Source organism: Bombus pyrosoma, linkage group LG4 (genome assembly GCF_014825855.1).
Source record: "Bombus pyrosoma isolate SC7728 linkage group LG4, ASM1482585v1, whole genome shotgun sequence".
In the NCBI taxonomy this organism is placed as follows: Eukaryota; Metazoa; Arthropoda; class Insecta; order Hymenoptera; family Apidae; genus Bombus; species Bombus pyrosoma.
Genome location: NC_057773.1, coordinates 5,973,837 through 5,992,826, shown reverse-complemented (window position 1 = coordinate 5,992,826; position 18,990 = coordinate 5,973,837). Strand labels below are relative to the sequence as shown.

Below are 18,990 nucleotides of genomic sequence, written 5' to 3'. Positions count from 1 at the left end.
CGTTAATGTATTTCAGTTATCGTTTATTAATTTCACTATTGATTTAATATTTTTTAACAAATTAACGAACGAAATTTTTAACAAGCCAAAATCTTATTAAAATTCCAGTTTGCAATGTTTCCAAAACATCGAAGATTTATTACATACATAGATATATAAATAAATGATAGATACAAATATGAAACCGCGTTTCCCTTCGTTCCCAAAATTTTCACCATTTTTACTCCGACCACTACATTAATTTAAAATTCTATTTTCACGTTTTCTCGCCGAGAGCTGAAAGAATTTCGTTACGCTCGGCTAAATTACCAGAAAAAAGGAACGCGAGTTTTAATTAATTTATATCTCGAATGAAACACTTGTGCAAAATGAAAATCAGCCGAATGACAGACGAGTCACTGACGAGAAGAAATAACACGTTCGAGCGATTCGAAGCAAAGATAGAGAATCCGGTGAAAAATTGGAACGACGACGGACTGTTTTCGTTAGTTTCCAAAAGTTGAAGAAATTTCTTTTCGTAACACGAACCAGTTCGAAAAATTCGCACCTGGCCTGGTTATTAAAAGAAAAGAAGACTTCAATTTCAAGGTGGGAAGTGAAAAATCTACTTCCGCCGTTGTTTTTCCCTGGGCGCGTAAAGTATCTTCCGCGAAAGCAACGAACTTTCAACGTCGAGAATAAAACACCTGGATCGCGATATCGAAAGTTTTAGTCTTCGAACAATACGAATTTTCTACGTTTATTTTCTTATAGAACTCGAAACGAATTAAATAGGAAAAAGAAAAAGAAAAAACAAACGTTTATCGATAGAATTTATTTCAATTTCGTCACGAGTTACGCGATGGCAAATAAAAAAAGGATAGAAAAGAATGATCGTGTATATGCGCGCGTGTGCGTACACTGAGTGATTTTGTGGTAAAAAATAGAGAAATTCTGTGTAACGAATAGTCGAATAATTCGGTTTAATTGGTTTCTCTGTTCCATGTCGCGTAAGTCGTATTGTGTTTTGCTAAAACGAGGATAAAACATTAAACAAATAGAAGAAGAATGCAAAACAAAAAGAGAACAAACACGCGTGTAAAGGGAGAAATAAAATGCGAAATGGTAGGAAAGGAGAGAAACGTGAAATGGACGAGTAGCAGACGCGGCCTCTGTTTCGTTTTTCACGAGACATTAACCTGGAATTATTGGTTTCGCCGGTTCTCTCTGCGTGTCGAACGCAAACCTACTACCCCATGGGGCACGATGGAATAAAAGACTAGCTTTATGGGTCACGTTTTCACGGATGCGTGCCTCTTAAGTTTCAATGCGATCATCCGCACCTGAAAAAAAGTGCCGTGCCTTAGTTTCCACCTCGAGTGCTCCGTTTGATGGTTTTCATAGCGTGTGGAAACGAGTTCCGAGAATTTTTTCGACACAGGGAAACGGGTAGGTTTCGTGGAAACTTTTTAATTAGTCGTTTGTGGAAGAATTTTTTTTTTCTTTTTTTTTGGGGTGAGATGACTCGGACATCTTTGGATATATTTTACTAATTAATAATTTGTAGTTGTAGAGTGTGTTAGATGTTAAATTATCGCGTACAACTTTCAATTTTGTTATATTTCCATTTTTATATGAGATGAAGCTATTTTACACAGACGAAGCTCGTTTTATAGAAATGAAATTAAAAAAATGAAACGTGGAATATTCTTGACAAATGCATTCATTTGTAGATAATCCTCTAAGGACTCTTATCGTTCTACGTATCTTTCTACATTCTCAAAAATTTCGATCGATCCACTGTCTTTCGTATTTTCATTTTGTGCAAAAGGAAGCTTCCAACGCAAGAAACAAGGTAATGACGATCCAAAAAATCGATGTAAATTTTCAAGGCTTCCGTACAGTGCCGCAACTCCAATGTCTGACCGTACACGTTCTTCTACTACTGAAACTACCTCAACGTATCCCTACTATATAATGGATGACAACGAACCGTCCAGCAATTTTTCCTATATACAATATATTTAATAATTCAACGCACTCCTACTATAAACAATAACCATCTGACACGTTTCATTTCTTTGCTAATTTGCTATTTTAAGGTCATACCTGAATGAATCCTAAACCATCAGATACGTACGACACTGTTAGCGATCGTATTAATCCAACGAATTGCTGCAAAAAGCAACACTTTCACGTTCACGACATAAACTCCCAAAACACGTAGCTACATCACGAATGATGAAATATGCAAGACGAGGGACGTAACAATTTCGCGTCGACTAAGAGAGAGCTGTGGCCGAATTCGATATTGTCTCGAAACGAGTCGGATTCCCTTGAAATTCAGACAATCCCGTATCCGTGTACACGTACGAATACACGGTACAATTTTGCGAAAGAATAAAAAATGAATTTCGAACGACACCGTTGAGGGCCGGAAGAAGAATAACACGGAAATAGAGGTGAGCGTTGTTGGAGGAACACGTGAAACCGGATGCGTTTACTTTAGCGCGAAGCCACGTCAAACAGGAGTTACCCCGACGTTTTCTGACGAGGATATAGGAAAAGTGAAGGTAAGAGGGTGGGAGAGAGAGAGAGAGAGAGAGAAGGTTTCGAAGGGGAGCTTGGTCGCGGGAGAAAGAAAAATTCCACGGGAAAAACAGCTCAGACGGAAGATGAACGAACGGAGAAAAGGGCAGGTAGAAAAAGCCAGCGAAACATTTCTTCCTACTTAAATTTGCACGAGCGAGCAGAGCAAAGAGGGTTTTCCATCCACAGTCTCCCACTTTGTTCCTCTCTCTTCTTTTCTTTTTCAATATTTTTATCCTGTATTCCTCGCCCGTTTTCATTTTTCGCCCCCTTTTTCGCTACTGCTGTTTCATTCCGAGCGTATCCTTCGGAAATCCCACCTGGAACGTTGTGAAAGATGAACGAGAAACGAACCTAATTGCACGGTAATGTGGCGAATGGTGATGTTTCACGCGAACGCCATCTCATTGCCGTAAGCATAGCTTGTACGTTGTATTATCCAACAGACGTGTCTGTTTTTAACATTAGAACAAACTCGTTGAAATAACAGAATCTCAGATTTCCTATTTTTGCTATTACCAAAGGCAAAATTAATTTTGATAGTTATGTTCAATAGCAATTTTCAAATTCTCTAGAACCCACAAACAGCCGAATAATCAATTTTGTTCAGAAATGACCAGTGGTCTCCGTATATGTTATAAAACATGGTAATCTGCTACATCACCATCGGACGTAAACGTCTGGTTAATTTTTGGATCGACGTTGCGTGGTAGTGTCCGACCAGGCACGGTTTTATTGTACTCGCCCGGAGATCCGCTGACCTGTTCTACTTGTCACGCGCAGTCGAACGCGCGATTTCATTGTGCTCGAAGGTGTTTAATGGTTTGTTCTACTTGTCGGCCGGTGTACCGCGCCAAGCTTTTGTTCCGTTTAAGAGCTTAAACTGGAAAGCTGTGACGTGTTTTTATGGACGATCCTCGCGCAGGGGAAGATAGAATGTTCGAGCTGAATATTGAAATTTCCGTTTTTTGTCCAGTCGTCGGGCTAGAAAATGCGATGTTTCGATATTTCTAATGCGATAAAAGAAACCAATTCTAACAAAATTAACATTGGACGTAACTAAAAAATTGGCCAAAGATAGACCAAAGAACTGAAATTGTAATTCAGTAAGAATTACCCAAACAATATTGGAAAGTTTGGTAATTATACAGTTCACTGACTCGTCCCAATTTTTAGTATTTGACTCTAGTCTTCCTTTTCCTTTCTTTCCTTTTTCACGAAATAATTTCTTAAATTTGACGTTTAATCAATGAAGTAATAAAAACTATTAGGTTGTCCGAAAAGTTTCTTTCGTATAGATAAACAACAATTTTTGTTTTATATTATTTTATCGAATTAGGTATAATCCATTTCGTTATATTTTTATTATTACGTTCGTGCATAATTCAATAAACTAATATAAAACAAAAAAATATTGTGCGTCTATTATTTCCTTATAAAAAGAAAGAAACTTTTCGGACGACCTAATATATTAGTTTCTCAAGCTGTGCCCACTAATGTCTTAATTTGGTAATAAAGTAAAGCTTGTTAAAAGCGATTGGAGAAAGTTTACTGTAAATTGCGTCATTTTCGCAAAAATTGCTAACTTCGACAAATTCGCGTACTCGTGTATCTGTTTCACATTTCACGTATCCGTTTTAAAACGTCGTTGCAATGAACGTCAGTGTCTCCTTTGTTACCAAAAAAGAATCTTCTAATGGAAATCCACGACAAACGGGTCGGTGTAGGTCACGTGGAAGACTGGCGAGCACGTACGAACTTTAACGTCGCCAGAAAACTGTACCGAGGATCGTTAACGAGGAGTGGCCGCTTATCCGCGCCCCTAATGTGCCTTTGTCCAGTGGCACGCGACTTTTCTGGCGAACTCCGCGGCATTGCCCGGATTCCTCCTCGTTCTGTACGATATACGAGGAAAAATTATAATAGCAGCTTGAAAAATTTCAAGCTTCTGTTGTATGCAAATTATTTTTGAATTGTACGCGGAATTATCCACCAGTCGGTAAAATATTTTGACGAGAAGTTTATTAAATATGCGCGAATACTTTTACCGCAATCCTCAAGTAGAATATCTCCGAGTAATGCAATTAAGATGAGGGCTATTGAAATTACCTAAATATAGTCCACTTTATTAAGGGCGGATGATACTAAACGTCAATTTTTTTCAGTAGAAGAGAATAGAGATTAACAGTTTTTCATTTTTACATTTAATTTAATTTCGAAACAAAGAGGCGGTCTCTCTTTTGAAGCTCTCGAGAACCTTCAACCCAAAGAAGAGAATTATTACCGACACGTTATGGTCGTATCACACCCCCATTGGCGTCGCAATTGCTTTATTTAATTCCATAATAATAAATTCCATAGTAAGTAAAATAGAAAGTGATACAACAATATATTGCAACCCAGAAGGAGTAATTATTATATACGAATATACATATATATAATCTTGAAAATAGTCGTATAAAGTTGTATGTATTAGTTAGCAGTAATTTAATTAACGACGAAATTAAAGAGCAATTTCATTTAGAATTTTATTTGAAAGTTCATCGGAGAATGTATGAAGAAGAATAGAGAGGAGAAAACAAATGGCTGACACAGAGCATAGGAAACGAAAGAGGAATTGTTTTTGGAACGATCGAGAAACATAGTGTGAACGAAACAGGCTCGATTCTGCCCGACGACTAAAGGATATTCTCCGCTAGTCTAAAAGCGGATTTTAGCGAGCTTCGCTTTCCGGTTCATAGAAACGATACTGGCTGCCCCATTTTCAGACGAGCTGTGTTCTACCATTCTCCTTTTACGCCTCTCTTTGTTATAATTAACGAAACGCAGGCCTTTCGAAAACGAAAGTTTCGCCCGACCGTGAAATATTGCTCTTTCACGATCACGCGTTTTTCTCCTTAAAAATAATCCAAACCCAATCTTATTTGATTAAGCGATAGTTTCGAAATGAATAAATGTAGAAGGCTCCGATGATTGAGAAATAGCAAAGGAATAGAATACTCGAAAATATTTTCAGGAATTAATAATACGGATTGAAATATAGACCGGTGAGAAAAATTGATATCGACGAATGGAATATTGAACGAAAATGCTTTAGAATTCTTAAATAAAATCGGTATATAAATCTAAGGAAAAGAAACGATGAGAGATGAAAATATTTGTAAAAATTGGATGGAATATCGATCGGTGGAAATATTAACGGCAGGATAATCGGAATTCCGTCGACGTATCAGCAGAATGTTTTTTACTGGCGAGCTGATTGTAGCTAATAAATATAAATCGTTTAATTTCCGAATAGAAATCGCAGGAAACTTTAGCGGTGGCCATAAATCGGCGATCGTAAATGATCGCGCGTAAACACGGATATAAAATGGATCGTGATTTCTTATTTTCGTAGACGGATCTTCGAGTTTGAGCGTAAGACGCGTTATTGCTAATAAATCATTTTATTATCCTTGCCAAATAACGTCCGCTATGTTTATCGCTCTTTACCACACGAAATACGACAGGTACGCAAAACAATTCCATAAATTTCAGCAATCGCGAGATCTAACATTTATTTCGAAATTTCTATTTACAATCAATATTATAACAAATCGTATTACTTTCACTCGCCGATCACTGCGTTTACTCCATCGTATCGTTTATTTAAAAGAAAGAAATATTTTTCAACTTCTCCCATAAACGTACTTCCTTGTTCAAAGGTTTCAAACATTCCCTTCATTTTGAACGAAACGAAATCTTTCTGTGCGTTCCCTAAAAAAGAAAAAAAAGACAAGAATACCAATTATAATCATAACTTTCGTTGCTAAACATAATCAAACAGAATCGGTGTAAATGTAGCGTAAAAATAAAAAATAATACAGCGTAAATGAACAAGATTAAATATAATAACGAAACATTTGCTTACTTAAGAAAGCCATTAGTCCCTTTGAAATCGCAACGTGCTAAACTTTTCCACCGTAACAAGTTTTCCAACTTCGACTAATCACATTTACAACGTCTATTATCATTCTTGATTGTCCCCTCCACCGGTCAATTACATTTAATTCGCCGAATCGTTTATCAAAGGATTCCAACGAACCACGTTTCCCGCTCACAATTTACAGTTCAGTAGAAGTCCTTAAAAGCACCGTGAACAGAGAAAATAACGCGTCCATTCCTGGAGACCGCCGGAAACGCGGCGAACACTCGAAAGACGTCGCGGAGTTCCTTTAATGCCCGAAGTTATTCCCGGACCCACCGTAAAGGATAGTTTCCTTTCCTCTTCTCTATTTTGCTTCTCCTGGCTCGATTCCTTCCGGCAACGAGAAAGGGGAAAAGGCTTTCGGCCCGGCGAAACGTATATTTACGATTCCCCGTACGGGAACGAACATCCGGCTATCGATGCCGTTTCCACTTCTCCTTCCTTCCCAAGTGAAACAATCCTCGATACGTTGAAACGATAGTGCGAGCAGAAAATGAAATTTTATAAACATCGCGGTGTAACGGTAGTTGGTCGCGCTCGTACGATGCTTCTGTGCGCTCTTTGGTCGTTGGAATTGCCTAATAGATGCATCGATATGGTAAACTCGAGACATTTGCGATTTTAAATGCAGCGTGCAATGTTTCACGATCTTCCTTTTTCTTCTTTTTTTTATGTTTTTCTATGTTTTCTCCGTTTCTCGCGCGTGTTGCATTTTTATTTTTTTTTTTTTTTAATTTGTTGGTTTTTGGTAAATTAATTGATTGGATTTACGTAGAGACTGGTGATACGGAGGATTGTAAAGATTTAGAGGTTTTAGGTATCCCTTGAGGGGAATAGAAAGTATTTGATACCTTTTTCTGTTTTTTTCTTTTTTTTTTTTGTTAATTATTAGTAGATAATGTTACTAATATCGCAACACGAGTATCGCAAAATTCGAAAGATAAAAAAAGCAGCGGACGGTGTTTTAGTATAACCGTTGCTATCTGAAGGGAAAAATTTGAAAGGAAACTTTTGGATAGAATGTGCAATTCGCAAGATGTGATATTTCCGTAACAAATATGTCAAGTTTCTCATAAACGAAAGATTACATTTTACATGGAGAAAGTATAATTTTAAATTCCAGATTGATCGAACATTTTTATCGAACGTTTTCATGACACTGCGCGACATTCATTTCATGACATTTTCATTTTCATTTTTTAACACGTTGTATGATCCGTATACAACATGTATCGTACGTGTAATATTTTCCTACGCTTTAAAGATGGATTCCTTTGCTCACAAAAAAGTATCGTTATTTTCTGTTTTACAAATAAATCAATCATTTTACAAATAAAGTTTATAAATATCGTGTATCTACCATTCAGTAGAATAACAAAATAGATCCGCACAAAGAAGCTTGGACTGCACGTGCGCGTCCGGAGGAAATAAAAATAATCGCTCGCAAAGACTTTTTTTTCACCTTCAATACGATTTCCATTATTCCCATCAAGAATAGACTGTTTGGTCGATTTGTTTCGACGATCGAACGCCGTAAAAATTCCATTATTACAGCCCCGTGGAAATTCATTACAATCGGAACGCATGCGGCCACGCGTATCGCTCAGCGCAACGAAAATCGCGGCGATAATGGAATTTTTATGATCCCAACTCGCGAGCCTTGGCGAAGCTTTGGGATAACTGTGCGATATTCAATGCGACGGCTATCCACTGAGAACCTTGAATTATTCTGGGAAATCGTCATGTGCGGAAACTTTTGAAGGAATTATTCAAAAGTTTAGAATGTGATCGTGGAAAAAGCGAATTTCAAAATGTACGGTATATACGTGTAGATCTTTTGTATGGCTCGTTAATATAAAAGAGATTATTGAAACAAAGATTTAATGACTTCTCCTGCGTTTTATGCTATGTCTCTTGGAGCACGGTAACTCTTTCGTTTGGTTTGCACGATAGGACCATTTATAACGGCCATTCTCTAACTACTTTGAACAGTAAAATATTACTTCGTTTATTACTTTCAGACTAGAAGTAGAGGAGTAAAAACCGAATTAAGAAACTTTCAATCAGAGAGAATGGAAGAGATTTTAATACTTTCATGGAACCTAGAATTATATCCATAGAACAGCTCAGTAGAATAAACTGAAAATAGAAAATAGGACTTGTTACATCCTCTGTTACTTCCACAAATAATGGAAAAAAGTCTGAATTAACAAAATTGGAAATATTGTAATGCTTTCAGACGGTATATCACGCTGAAAATAGAAAATGCTACTTCTTAAATATAATTAGAAATATTACTTGCAGATCGAAAGTGGTAGAATAAGAGCTAAATTATGCAACTTTTAATTGGAGAAGAGCGAAGAAATTTCAATACTTTCAATACTATTTCAAACTGTCTTCTTACAATTGGGATTAACCAGTATAATGCTGCCTTGTTAAGCCAAAAATCATTACTGCCAGATAGCACTGGTTTATCTGTACGTATGTTAAATAAGAAAGCCGTATCTTCATTGAAACTTGAAGATATAACAGTTTAAGTACGCGAAACCGATGTCTGGTTGTTGAATAGTAAAAGTCCTTTTTCTCAAAAATTACCTTTTGACTAGATACGTCTTTTTGTATTAAGACGGCAGACTATACGTTGAAGGTGGAAAGAGAAATTCTTAAGGGAGGATTCGCATGTAACAATGATAAAAGCGAGTGATTTTTATTAATTGTGTCCTTTGTAGGGATGACTAATTATCAGTTATATGAGGATGTAAATGTAGTATTGAAGCACAAAAGTAATCTTTCCCTATTTCAATTCTTCTTATCGTTTACTAACTGGCGCGCACGCTGACTGGTCGATTAAACAATTTCGGATAAAACTTATTCGTTTCGTTAGAAATTTCCCCAGAGATTGAACCTCAAATTCCTATTTAATTACTCACTCACATTTTCTTAAATGATACAACGAGAATCCCTCATAAAACGACTAAAAATATTCCAGCTCAGACCAGAAATAGTGAAGTGGAAACCTAATTAAATTAAGAAACTGTCGGTCAGGGAAAATTAATGAGATTTCGATACCTTCCTTGTGACCTAGAATTATATTCTCGGAAGCGGCCCGGTTAATACACTGAAAAGTACAACGTAATGAAGAAAAATTCCGACGAAACGTCGTTTCGACAGCGGCTGGCAACGGAGTACGGTTCCGCTGGTCGTTTCTGGAAAGTGGAACGACGTGGTAGCAAGGACAAATGGCGGAAAGAGTATCTTCAGTCGATAAGCAGCCAGGTAATGCGATGATGGACGAGTATCAGGGATCCGTGGCGCGCATTTTGTCACCGTTTCTCGAGCCCTTCCGCGACGAGAGGGCTTCGTCCCGTCTTTATTGCCGAGTAAGCTTCGCTCGTGCCCGAGGTGAGCCCTCGTTTCTTCGTCATTCTTCGTCCTCCTTTCCTCTCTCTCTCTTTCTCTCTCTTTGACTCTCGTTCCTCTTCATCGTGGCTGAATTGGCAGCTCGTCGAAACAAACGGCATGTAAAATTGCACTCGGCAAATGCCGAGCTCGCGGTCACTGGACTCTTTATCGATTTAAAAAGCCTCTTCTTGCCTCGTGGAAACCTTGTCACGTTTTCGGGACAAGAGGAAAATCAATCCTGTTCTTCTACTGTTCGCCCGAGGCGTGAATAATTGGAAATGGACTGGATGTCAGGGTTATTCAATGCTCTTCTTAGCTTCTTGCATTTACGTGACGAGATGAAGTGGTGGTTTTTTATCTCGCTTGATTCTTTGATATTTTGGACTGTCAACTGAGTAGCTTTTATTTTAATGGATAGAGCACAGGATATTTATGCACATTCGTATCTTTGTGAGTGTAAGTAAAAAGAGTGAAAGAAATAATAATTGTTTTATCCCCGGGAAGAGAACGAAGATGTTGGAATTTCTAATTTGCTATGAAATTTTTGGACTATTATCTTCTCTGTTTATAGACTGTGTTATTATAAAGTGTATCCACTGAAACTTTTATTCCACACATTTTAACATAAATTGGAAACTTTTATTCTCGTAGAGGAAGAAAGAAATTCCAGATAACAAGAACATTTATTTTGCTTTGAAAAAGTTAAAGCCGAGTGTTCTTAGTGATCTTAGGACGAACATTATTCGATGAAAGTAATTTGGAAGATACGATATATTACTCTTTGCTTTTTCTTCTCTTCAGTTGTCCTCCTGTTCTTAGTAAAATAAAACAGTTATATATCTATAAAAATCAGAAGTTGCTTTCTCTTCTGTACTTATCCTGCTTCCAGCTGCTTAAGTAACGCTAATTAAAAACTAATTCTAACTCTCATATTTTTACCTCAAAATATCTGTTAAAAAGCTATACGATCCTTTAAGTCTTTCGTTACCACAATGCAAAGTAACAATTGTAACTGAACTTTTACGACACGGTAAATAAATTTTATTTATAAATGTTAACAGTTTCGCTCGATCCCTGCCTTCAACACGTTCAATGCGGCACACAAAATAAAAGGGAGTCCCTGGTGGCGGAAATCGATTTTTCTATACCGTGTTTCCATTTATCCAGGCGTCATCCGCAAGGAAAATAGGAAATCCCGATGACGCGTACGTTCACGTCTTCCGCATTGAACGTGCTAGGTTCGAACACTGAAACGAAACAGATGAAACGAAGAACGTTCAAACAGAGTAAAATATTTTCACTTCTATAAACTGAATATACAGATGACGAAGATCGATAGATATTTAATGACGTATAAACGTTCGAACGACTAGTATAATCTGAATTATACGATATATATTTCCTCTATTTGCACGAGACAAAGATAGAATCCAATATTCATCTCTACGTAAAAAAAAGGAAAAAAAGAAGAAAATCTTGAGATAACGTTTTCAACGGATGAATCGAATTCCTTTGATTTCTTTGGGTGGCATCAAGAGGAATATCGTGACGTGCTGAAAAATTACAGGAGACACTTGTACGAGCGCGGTTGAGGACGACATTACAAGCGTCGTAAATTTCGTGGCACCGCGGAAGATTAATTTCTACCTGTCCCGTGGCCGCCGCGGAAAAATTTAACTCGTCCTAGACGTCGTAAACAGAAATTTCTTTGAAAGCGCAACGCGTTGGAACATTCCTCTCTTGTTAAAAGTAGCGAAGAAACAGTTTTTAAAGTGTTCAAAGTAGGTGATTAGGGTCTTCCATTCATTTTCTTGTCAAAATCTCGATCAGAATTGACAGCTTGGTAGGAAACCAAAAATTAAATTTTCCTCGATAGTGTCTGATTACGCGTCGACCTACTCTACTCTGTGGTCGACGTCGCGTTAATTATAAGGCTGTTCTACTTGAGAATGCCTATTATCTCGTTAAAAAATATGCGATATATCGTATTCGCTGTCGTTTCGTATTTTTCCTATATTCTATTATCTTAACGAGTCTACGATAGTGAATTATTCAAAAAATAGCATTATTAAATTTTAACGTATGAAAACATTTGTTACATTCGTTTGTAACTTGCAGGAGCGAGAACGATCCTAATTAGCCTTTTTACGGCATAACAAAACGAAGAAGTACACCAGACTGAGAAAATAATTATTTACTTGACAAAATTTCTCCCATTTCCCATCAAACGTACAAAATCTTGCCGGCCACTCACAAACGATAAATTTTAACACTCTCGTTGCTCATTCTACATAATGATAGGTAAAATACACGATTCATAATGCGCCGTATTTGACTTGTTCGAGTTTACTTTACTCTCATACTACACTGACACAGGATTAAAATTAATATTTGATTCCATAATGGGACCAATTTCATCGATAACAAATACTGATCCCCAGATATCGAATTAAAAAATCGATATCCCTTCCTCTTTAACGACTAACAAAATACACATACACATATATATATAATCTTTTATTTTGCAACCAAAGGAACTTCTGATCAATGAATAACGCAATTCGGTGAACGAATTGAAATAAGAGGAAAAAACAGAGAAACAGCGGGGTGGAATTTATCGACGAACACCGAATTACCTGTATATAGGAGTGCAGGATTAACAGCGGGCTCATTTCGAGCGGAAACCGCGTGTTTGCGCGCGGAAACGTATCGACGAGCCACCGTGCGAATTAGTCTAGCCGATTGGATTCCTTGCTGCCCTTTGCCGTCTCTCTGTGCACGCGTCTCGGCCAATGACACTCGCACGAATTAGGCTTTGCATCGTCGTGTATGCGTGTCCCTAACCGGACGCCGAAATGAATGCCGCTACATGCAATTCCGACTGCAATAGACTGCGGTCTCCAAGCGTATTTTGCGGCCATGGCTGCCACGCGCTCGCGGGACCTAGTTAATGCACTGTCGCCCGGTACACTGTGCGCTGTTGGATTCGGTTTCGGTTGTTATTCGTTAATCGATCCCCACGAACGACCGATAAATCGCCGCTGTATGCTTTATTCTGGTGTTCGTATTGTTATGTTTCTCGTTTCGCTGGAACGGCTGGCAAAAGTTGCGAGAAAGTTGAAACGATGTTAATCGATCGTTGCGAATGATGGAAAAATTACGCTTGCACTAAATTTCGAAAAATTTGAAACTAAACAGTTTCTGCTGCGTTTCACCCGGTTCATTGTTTCGTTGAAATTACGAGGAAATTGTGAAAAAGTTCAAATCGTTTTCATCGAGCGATACGGACGATGAATAAATTGTGATCCTCGCTAAGCTTCGCCTAAGATTTGTTGTATCATTGGTTTTCAAGAGCAACAGAGATAGCGACGGTGGATGATGCGCAATAGGTTTGCGTTAGTAGCGTCTGATCATCGACGGGTTTCTTCTACTTAAAAACGTTCTCATTCAAGTAAATATCAATGAATCGCGATAATGTTATTTTAATTTAATAATTGTAGTTAGACAACAATCGTCACTACGCGAATATGTGTTCTTCTAATAAGACACTTTTATACCGATATTTTGCAAATGGAAGATTTTACGTAATAAATTGAATGACAGGAGCGGTGCCTTCGTAGATGGAATTTTCTAATCGCAATTATCAAAATAATCGAATATTTCTGGAAATCGAGGATATCTACGAAACAGTAATTACAGCATTTTCTTGTACACAGCGGTTGTTGCGACCGTAGAATGAAATATTCCGGGCGATGAACAAGAAACAAATTGAACCAGACTTTTAATTTCCCCGGAAATAATGGCCTCCGTCTCTGCTACCCGCCAGTTTTACGAAAAATCGAAAATTCATGCTACGATGAACGACCAAATTTGTTCTCCGGTAAACTCTACCTATCCACCATAATATTCTCGCTTAAAAAAAAAAAGATTGAAGAAAAGATATATAAAAGAAGAAACGAGGAAAATGGTACTTTTTATATAAACTGAAAACGAGAACATATGCGCTTCTTGAGAATAAAAAAAGTATTGAAAGAATTAAACGATCAGATTCTTCAGATATTTTTAGGATCACTCACCATGGATTAAAGACATCACTTCGAAATCCATTCACCGTGTGATGACGATTGCCACATTGAAATCGGGTTAACAACGTTTAAATTTTACACGAGCTTGCCATTAACCACTTGAATTTACTACCTGCATGAACTACCTTCCTCCTTTCGCGGTAATTATTACAAGAACAAAATAGCGTTTTGTACTTTCTACTGGAACGACGCTTCACCTTTCTTTTCCTCGGAATTAGCAGAAGAATAGGCGACGATTCTACGAGGAAATTCTCGAATCTTACCGCCGTGAAACGTAAAGTATTCCACGAAAAGAGATCGTCGCTGAAAAGAACGCTGAAATGTTTGAAAGTATCGCGATGATCCCAGAGATTTCGTTATTCGCTGATCCTTTTCAAATACGATACCATGCGTGTAAACGCAACAACGTTTGTTCATAAATTAAACTATAAACGTAGCGTGGCAAGTCCTTCTGCGTAAATTTTCTGTGAAAAAAATATTGTCTGCGCGTTGTTCGCGAGAATTATTTTTTCTTTGACGAATAGGATCTAAAAATACGTTTGTCGCGCGTTGACAGATTGTGAATATAAAGCGACAAATATGCTTTCATTAATGTTTCGCTTAGAGATTGTTATAAAAACAGTCGTATCTTTTCTAAATATAGGAAAACCTTTAACGATAGAAAAAGACACACGTTGAATCGCAAACGATTGTATCACGGCCAATAGATACAACGAATATCTTTATTCGTTAATACTGCAATTACGCTAAAACGTTTCGATTGTTTTCCACTTTTCTCCTGATATTGTTTCATCGAAATTGCACCGTGGAAATAGATTATTTTCCGATTTTTAGATATTTCCATGCGTGACCATTTTCGTGACTGTGTGTTTCGTTGGTAGCGAACCGCGTTTAGAAACTATCAACGAAACAAAACGGAACGGAAAATACAATAAAATAAAATCACCTCGTACAGGTATCGCAAAAAGAACGTGGAACGATTGTTGCGTTCGATACGCATTAAAACGTGAATCGTGATTGAAAGTTACGCGTGCAGCTACTCGACGTCGAACACTCGAGCCCTATTATTTTGCCAAGTTACGAGCCAGGGATAATTCCGCGTTTTAATATGCATCGAACCGGTATAAAATTTCAATGGCCCGGCCAATAATAGAGCTACGCGGACATTTTACTTCCATTTGTATTCCACTTGGTCGACTTAAACACGCTGGGCTGTAAGGCTTTCCTGTTCCCCTTCATGCCGCGGTTAACATTTACGTCGAACTGTTCTGCTGTTACTGCGCGATCATAAAAATAAAAAGAAGAGGAGGGAAAAAGAAAAGAAAACACTCGTATGTAAAACGGCAGTGAAAGTTTCTGCTTCCATTTTGTCGGCCATTTAATTGCCTAACAATGAATCGCGCTGCCGCGGAAAATGCTTTCGTCGTTTAAATAAGTTCGCAGGAAACGAACGCTACGATTAAAACGATATGATTGCAAGCTGTTTATATAATATACGATCTTCTGTTAATTATTCGTGGCAGTTTATTAATTGGTTGAAACGTTCGAGAGTAATTCGGTGCACTTAAATATAATCTATGGAAACTCGATCGGAGCGCAGGATATACGTGAGAATTCAAGTTACGTTACCAAACAGAGTCAGTAGAAAATGAAGTAAAATTATGACCATGTGGTGAGAGTAATTTCAGGTGCAACAATTATATTGTAACACGGAGCTTACTAAAAGCGGAAATAAAGTTACGAACGTGCAATTAAGAGAATGCTTTTGAACACAAGGAACTAAGTTATCGAATAAATTCTTCGGAAGCTGAATTAAAATTATTAACTGGCAGTAAGGGGAATAACGTTAAGTACAAGAATTATGTTGTTAAACGGTATGGCCAAAAGCTGAACTAAATGACCAACGCGTAATGAGAATAACTTTGAACGCAAGAATTATGTTATCAAATAACGCCAGATGTGAATGAAAATTAGATGCACTCAATAAAAATAATAATTTCCAGCGCACGTCAAGTTGCATCATATTATAGAAAACTATACGAATATCAGTCTCGACGCCTAATACGTACACATTATATTACATTTTCTTGAACGAAGCATACTCGGTAGACCACTTTGATTACCAGCAAACTCGTAAAACCATGATATCACTTTTTACCAAGCAGCAGCTTCGCTTCCCACGATCTACCTATATCTTACACAAAGCTATCATCCTGTCTTTTATCTTTTTTTTTCGCTTCTTTTCGCTTTAGAACATGCCTTTGGCGACGATCACACTTTGAGAGCCACGGAGAACGACAGGGAAACGGGACAGACAATTAGATGCATCCCAAATGCGGACTCTCGATGTCCATTAACCGAACTTTACAGTTTTCTGTGGGTGTTTTTTCTACTGGCGAAAAAAAAACTGCGAAAATCGGCCACAGAGACGTATTATGCCGATGGACGAATTCTTTCTGCGGGAATTTTAATTATTCGCTGAATTCGGTTCGTTAAACTAATTTGCGTGGAATTGTTTTTCAGCTAATTCTTTTCTGTCCCTCTCAGATCCCACCGGTTTTTCTTCGTTCTCCTCACAATGATTTCTGTCCTGCAGGATTTCTTAATTGACGGATGATTAAAGGGTTTACGTTTGGTTTAATTTTCACAGAATAATTTCCGCGTGCGAAAGTATCGTTCGCGAAGGATAATTAATCGGAGGTGAGAAATTCCACGCATTTAGGCATAGAAGAGTTTTTATTAAAACAACCATATATTCCGTACACGATACTTTTCAAAACGAAACCTCTCAAATAATTCTTTACTTTCTTAATTCGAAATCTTCTTCCTGCCTGGACAAAATTTCCTATCACGCGATAGATATTTCCTATACAGTGAACACACCCTATGCTTCTTATCGCCAAAACTACCCAACACAAATAATCCAATCCTGCCAGATCCAACCACACCTCATTCCTAAACAAACAGCCTTATAAAGATATTAACAAGCAAGTTCCTCCGAAACTTTATCAGCAAACCGATATGTTCGGCAAAAGAGAGCGAACGGACAGGGGAACCATCGGTAAACGTCGTATTTCGTCGCGAAGACGGCTCGACGTCGTTTGTTATCCAGTTGGGCCGATTGAAAGGCAAAGTTTCCGCGGGCCGGTCGACTGCCAGAAATATAGCGACGTAGGAACGCGATGGGACAGAATCATGGAAGTGGTGTAGGAAGGGGCCGAAAGAGGAACGGCCAGACGATTACATTTCGCATTCATGGAATTCCATGGTGCTCGCGTAAATCAAAAGTTCCGTGTAAGGGTACGGGAACGTGTTCGAAAATGCGTGTTCGACCGAACAAACCGTCGTTCGATCGTAATGCGCTCCGGCGTCGCGACCTCACGAGAAATAAAAATCGGCCGTGTACGAAAAACGATGAGAAGTACAGCAACGTTGTAGCGTTCGTCCGAAATCGACCGTAATTCTTTCGCTTTTGTTCAAATGATCTGACTTAGACGATGCTCGGAGTCTCGATTTCGATGATCCAACTTCAACTATCTCTGAATCGGTACAACTCGAGCCTAATAACGAAGGCGGTAAATATTGGGTTGGCAACTAAGTGATTGCGGATTTTGTCAATACCACCTAATGACAAAATCAGCAATCACTTAGTTGCCAACCCAATACTATCCCTGTAAATCTAACAAAAGCTTGGCTAACGAAATATAATACGTAGAATCTCAATTATCCGAACTCTTGTTATCCGAATTCTCATTATGCGAACGTTCCATTCAAACACGTCTCGCGCGTGAAAGGCTCAATCTCCTAGAAAAATTTCTATCGATAATCAACGATACTACTGGCGAGATGATACAAGCAATTATGTTTAAAAGCTTGCTGTTATATGCTGGCATATGCTTGGGTGGACGTCAAATGCGTGGCGCTAAGGAGAGCATGGAAAATCTAGGGAACTACGTTGAAAACACCATGCAGGAAAAAATGGAAGATAATATTACGATAGATGCAGAAGAAACTCCTTCTACGTTGAATATAATACCACGATTAGGTGGTTGTGATAACGACGTGATAGAACGGTTTCAATCTGATGAATCTTCTTCAATTGACCATAATACCATCGTTGTATTATGGCTCGATTAATGAATTGAAACATGAATATAATGGCGATGATGATATTCCTCAAGGTTTTGAAGTATTTGAGACTTTAAAAATAGAATTAAGATGGTAGGAGGTGGGAAAGGAAGGTAACTTTACATAGCATAGATCTTGAATCGAATTATACTTCGTTTCATTATTTGCATTGCTATTATTAACATTTATGTTCTGTTTTAAATATATACATGAAGATGTACATCGGGAAAGTAAGTACTGTATTAGCATTGAAATTCCTTTATCTGCAAACCCTTTTGTCTACCATTTAGTTCGGATAACCGAAGCACTACTATATATTAAAATTTTTGTAACAAGACACTACCTAACAAAATTAAATTCTAATAATAATAGATAGATAAATGGAAAATAGAAATCAAAGTTTTCGTTTGTTATGTAGCAAAGAATAACGAGCAGATAAAATGTTGCTGGGAACATTCAAAATCCAGAAGCTGGAGTAATTCGTCAATTGTCATCCGCTCATAAAAATTGATATTATTTCTCCCATTTATTTCACATCGGCATAATGGAATCTTGCCGTATGTTTTATACAATATCGTAACGTTCTACATTTTCCAGGAAAACTTTAGCACTACTAATCGGCTTAGTGCTGTGTATTCCATTCGATGGAAATCTTATTGCCGGGGATAGTAGGCAAAAAGGTATTACGTCTTCCTCGTTTGTTCTCGTCAGATGCATTCTCTTTCGTTGTCGAGAGGCGGTTACACGGTATTCATAGCACGGAATCGATACTTGTTCAATGAAATTTAAGCGAGCATTACTACACAATAGAGAAAGCGAGCTTCGACTTTGGAGTATAAA

The 18,990-nt window shown here is 37.9% G+C and overlaps 1 protein-coding gene across 1 annotated transcript in view; it reads left to right on the top strand.

Annotated features, from left to right (window-relative positions):
* LOC122567230 (proteoglycan Cow) overlaps positions 1-18,990 on the top strand; it is a 226,503-nt gene that overhangs the window by 171,405 nt on the left and 36,108 nt on the right. The gene's annotated exons all lie outside the window — the stretch shown is intronic.